This window comes from Mauremys mutica, chromosome 5 (assembly GCF_020497125.1).
Source record: "Mauremys mutica isolate MM-2020 ecotype Southern chromosome 5, ASM2049712v1, whole genome shotgun sequence".
Lineage (NCBI taxonomy): Eukaryota > Metazoa > Chordata > Testudines > Geoemydidae > Mauremys > Mauremys mutica.
The window spans coordinates 66,857,878-66,863,877 of record NC_059076.1 but is presented as its reverse complement, the minus strand read 5'-3'; positions in this window follow the sequence as shown (position 1 = coordinate 66,863,877).

Genomic DNA, 6,000 nt, shown 5'->3' with positions numbered 1-6,000 from the left:
GGGGGGATAGTGCAGTGACCTTGGCTGATTTTATAGATATACGTACACACTTCCTTCATTTGATAGGTGAAATCCACTTGGGAGGGGCCTCCATGAACAGGTCTGAGTGAGGCTATTTGGATCCTTGTTTGGGATATTAGAATGTGATGCATAGGGAATGGTAGAGTTGTGACAAAGGCATCATTATAACATTGCTGCAGATTGAAGCAGAAAGAGAGCCATGCTGTGAACAAACCTTTTGCCAGATACAAATATCTTTAAAAATTTGTAAAATAATTAGGGACAACTATTTTTAAAATATCAAACAAATGTAAAAATAATATGTTGTACTTTTGGGCTGAGTGGTTAGTCCATATCTGAGGCCTTGCTGGGCTATTTCCATTAGAAGGAAAAATTGATACTAGGAGTCAGGTATTTCTTTAATGCAAATTCTGCTCTCGCTCAGGCCCACGCTCATGACTGCTTTTCTGGCTTTCTTTTGGCTCTCTCCACCCAGCAACCAATCAATGCCTCAGCTCCTGCATTTGCAACCAGGCCCTAGAAAACCACCTTGGTCAATATGGCTCAACTTCTAATTGGCCCTGCATGCATCCTAGTGCCTTAGGCTTCTATTGTCTCCTCCTGTCTTATGCCATAAAGGAGATCTATTGCATTTTTCATGTAGCCTGAATGAAGGGTGATTAGCATGCTCATCAGCTTTAACAATGCAAAACCAGCCTATCTTTCTTCTTTGACAGGGTTACTGGCCTAGTGGCTTGGGGAAAAGCTGTAGATGTGATATATCTTGATTTTTAGTAAGGCTTTAGTAGCTACGTTGATGGGAGAAGCCCTTCTGTCGACATCTCACTGTCTACACTGGGGGTTAGGTCGGTATAACTATGTTGCTCAGGGATGTGGGTTTTCCACATGCCTGAGCGACATACTTATAATGACATCAGTTTGTAGTGTTCACCAGGACTAACGCTAAGGATAATTAAAAACTGAAACAGGCTTCCAAGGGAGGTTTTGCAATCCCCATTGTTGTATGTTTTTAAGACCAGGTTAGACAAATACCTGTTAGGAATGGTCTAGGCTGATTTTGTCCCACCTCAGCATGGGTGTGGGAGAGAGAGGTCTGAACTAGATGACTTCTCGAGGTCCCTTCCAGTGCTACATTTCTACGTTTCTGTGAGTACCTATAAATCAAAGACATGCTTGATGGCAGCCATTAACATCTAATAGCATAACAATATAAAAATAACCAAAAACCTAGAATATTGGTAAGTCCAGCCTCTTTCTGAAGCGAAGTGAGACAGTATGTGAAAGCAAACTGTCATAATCAGTAACTGTTATAACATTATAATTCGTTTGCATTATGGTATCACCTAAAGACCCCAATTAAGTTTGAGGGGCTCCTTCCTGTTAGTAAAACTCAGAGTAAGAGACAGCCATAGTAGTACAAGTATATTTTAAAAGGATCATATATTATGTTGAATAGTTTTCTAAATACAACTGGCCCCCTGTGATGTAGTATACAAAGCCTGGAATGGGGGCAGGAAAGTGTTTAAGGCGCAGCTTTGGGCTCAAGATCCCTGCCCCACCACACCCACAAGCCATGTCAGGCCTGCAGGAAGGGCCTTAAGAAGGAGAAACCCTGCTTAGCTGGCAGCAACCATGGTTTCAGCTTGTGGAATACAGTGTGGCTCGGAATAGGGACTATGTGCACAACCATTGCCTGTCTTAGTCCCCTGGGGAAAGAAGGGCAGACACTGAACTAATATTCCAGAACTCTTGCCTGTAACTTGCCTGTGGGTGCTGAAATGTGCTGCACCCTGCTGAGGGCCCGCTGAGGCAAGGGAGTTCCACAGCGGGCTTGTGGTGGTTATTTTTGTCTGATCTTCGAAGGGGTAGAGTCCCATGGGGCCCAGATGGAAGACTGAGTCTCCCACATCTGAAACTGTCTGTTGGCCATTAGATGCCAAAGAGAGAGTGAGTACAGGGACTTGTTGCACCCCACACGGTAGGGTTGCCAACTCTGAAGCTATTCCGGGAGATTTTTTCCCCCAACATGACATAATGTAATTTTCTTAAAATAGCCTATTAAAATCTCACAGATTGCTTTTAATAGTCACCGGGAGATCCATGCCAATTCCTGGAGACTCCAGGCCAATCCTAGAGGGTTGGCAACTCTACCACAGGGACACTGTGGGAGGCCAAATCCATTACCCTCACCTCCCCACAAAGTCAATACTGAAATCAGAGGCCACTATAATGTACTAAGGGCCCCGCCCTCAGTTACTATCTCTTATCTGCTTCACATCCCACTTCTGCAGCATTTGAGAACAGACTATAACTCTGAGGAAAAACAGTGACCAATTTCTTCTCTCCTTCTCCATCTTCTCTTCTCCCCTCTATCAGATAAGGTACACTGAGGTCATTTTACTGGCCCAGCTGGTCAAACGTGCCGCTGAGATTATTGTGATAGTGTCTCGAGTGTCGTTGGGGTGTGGTGGGGAGGTACTGACATTTAGAAATAGCATTGCCTGGAGAGGATGCTGTTGTTTAGCAGTGATGTTTAGAAAATATTGGTGGCTGGACTCCCAGCTGAACCTGAGCACCAGAAACAGAGTGCAGATTTTCAAAGAATGAGTACTACTTTGAAAATCCCCCAGTTTGTTTGAGCGCCTAAATCAGGTGCTCTGCAGGGGATTTCAGCACACTCAAGGAGGCCTTTTACAAATCCCTCTGTAAGGATATTGCCCAGACCAATTAAAGCCTAGACTGTTAGTCAGCATTTTTGGTCATGAAGCAAACATTTTCCCTTTATCTTTTTAGAGTATTGTTTCCAGATGGCAGTTCCAATCAATCTCTTTAGAAATACAGCATAAACCTTCAGAAATAAAATGTTTAATACTTCAAAGCACAAATCTACATCATCCTTAGTAATGACATACAGCTTTTCAGCTAATAGGTCCTCAGAAACATACATAACTGTAAGGCATAGTTAGGAGGTGGTAAATCAGTCAATTTCACCACAGTGTATGTGTGTAACACTTACGGAGATGAAGTGGATGATGTCTCTATGGAAACAATTTAGCTGCAGTGTATCCAAGAGGAACAATAGGCCACACTATAATGTTCAAATACTGTGCTGTGTGAAGGAGATGGATCTGTCTTTCCAGAGGCACTGTGTTCCTTTTTCATGATTTTAATAATTATATTTAATGCAAAATGGTAAAAATCTTTAACATTGAACTACCTAGATATAATGCCAATCGTCACATAATGAGAACCCCAGCATAAAACCAATATGTTGCACGCTAGCCCACATCCTCTCCAAATGTCCAAGGTAAAAGATAGACTTTCAAGTGTCTTTCCACCTACCATCACTACTGGAACTGATCCAAAAATGGGGAATTTTATTTGTGAATTGTTGCAAAAAAATTTGTCACTAGTTTTTGTGTGAAAAATTCTGACCAGCTTTAATTCCTCTAATTCCTAAAGCCACTTTCCTGTTTAGATTGATCCTCAGCCAGCCCCTTCTCCCCCAACCTCACTGGGTTATTTGTTCCCTGCAGCTACCATGACAAACATGATGAAATTGTAGAGCTGCATGTCATCTGTGTATTGAATACATTACAGCCCATGTCTTCTCTCTAATCCTCCCACTGGCTTTCTATACCTCTGGATCCTTTATTGCCTTGTATAGAAAGGAGTTTGGGGTCCTGTTAACTTACACACTGCAGACGCTAAGGCAGATTCCCCACAAACATGTATTATTGGTCACAGTACACCCTATGGCCTAGTTTACCCTCAAACCAGGGTCCTGGAGGGAGGGAAGGGTTTCCAAAAGATGTAAATGGGAATTAAAAGTTATATCTGAATTTTCTGTTTGTCTCATCCATGTCCAGCAAGCAGGTTAAAATGTGTGGGAGAGAGGCAAGGGGGAAGCTAATAACGACAAGACACCAAATGAAAGTTGAAACCTTAGCTCACTTCACTATTTTCTGGGAATAATCATAACTGAATGTTTTGGGCTCCCTCTGCTGGTTCTACAGCAGCACTTCCCTAAAACAGCATTCCCAGGGATGTGCAGACACCACAGAGGAAGCTGTTGCACAACCTAAAGTATTAAATATGAAAAGACATTATGTACATTGACTATGTAGTTTAACAAAAACAGCCATGTGTAGTTCAGCTTCATTGCTTCTCCCAGCATCCCAGGGTTTCTATAGGTGGAGAAGGGAATCAATATACATAGTATTTACCAAAATGGAAAATGACAAAACTGGGAGGGAGTTTCCAAATTTTGAATATTACAAACAGTTCCATTTATAGAGCACCTTTTATTGCAAAGTACTTTACAAATTAGTCAGGGATTATTTTATTCACCCTTGGGCAGAGAACATTGGCATGCACTGTGCACTTCTGGGATGAAATATGACAGCTGTTAAGCAAGCTATCATGATAATAGTAACATTATCACTATGTAATTATAAATGGTTTCCCTTGTGCTGTTCACGCGCATTTTGCTCTACAAACAGAGTAAGAAATGTGCTCTATCCTAAAGAGTTTACATTCTAAAGTGGACTAGACAAACAAAGAGAAGACATAGGAAGGAAAGGGCCACCAGGAGGGATTTAGGTGAGAAGAAAGAGGAAGAAATCCTGAATGTTAAGAGGGACACAGAGTACAGCGTATGGCTTGTCAGTATGTGGGAAGCAGTTCCGACCATAGGCCACATGCACTGGAGGTTTAGTGTGCATTCTGGTGAATTAATTATCACAACTTCCCTGTAAGATAGGTAACTATTTATCATCCCAATTTTAGAGATGTGGAATCTGAGTCGAAGAGATTAAGTAACTTGCCTAAGACAACAAAGGGTGTCTGAGTCAGAGCTTTGGTCTGAATTAACATGCCTTAACATTCAGTCCCATGTCTAATCCACTAGCCTGCTACAGAAGGCTTCTGCTCATGCTGTCTGAACTGCCCACAATTTGGCCAAAGGCCACATTGACTGCCTAGTAGAAGAGTTGGCGTAGATGCAGGCCTCCAGCTGTTCAGGAGCTTGAAGCAGTCTTAACACCAGCAACAGCTTGGGTGGCACTATCTCCTAGAGCCATAAATCGGGCTGGGTTTCTTCCAAATACTGAGGTACAGATGGTGGTGGATTTCACAAGTCAATAAACAAACTGACATTCCTAGCCACCAGTTTACATTTTGAAGGCTGTCTGTAATGAAAAGGGTGAGACAATACTTTTTTTTAAAACCCTGATATTAGCCTTGATATTTCTGAATCTCTGAAACTAGCAACGGTCATGAACTTCTCGGCTCCGAAGGCTGCTTGGCATCAGAAGGTACAAGCTGAGAGAGGGGACGAAAAGGATTCATAAATGGGGAGGATAAAGAGCCTGCAACAAGTGTAATGAATAAGAAGAGAGAAGATAGGGGTGAGAGCAAAATTATGCAGGGCCCTGAAGGTCTGGATAAGGAACTTGAATTTGATGCAGTAAGTGAAAGGAAGCAATGAAGAGATTTGTGGTGGTGATAACTTAATTAGTGACATGAGAAGAAGATGACTTGCCAGTGGCACACAGCAGTTCTATAAAATAGTTCAGGACAGGAAGTGAAGATGAAGACAGAATCTAATTGAAATTGCAGGAGAAATTTAGGGAGGCAAAGTGCAATTAGCCGAGTTGGAATTTGACCAGAACACCAGTGTTAATAACTCTACTCTTTCAAATAATATTCAGGAAATATCTATGACCACAGGTATTCGGGACCTTGGCTTTTGCACCCCAACTATAAGAAGACACCTCCAGCAGAACAGTGCCTCTATGCTGGGGCTTTGGTTCAGTATTGATTAAGAGATGAGAGCCACCTCTGGAAACACACATAACACTTGCTACAGGGAGGAATAGCCAAAAGTGCTAACAAGATTAGGGCAAAGTTGTTAATGCACCTTGTTAGCTTGTTTGAATTAATCCTGCTAGTTTGAGAACTGTCAGTTCAAGTTCTCAG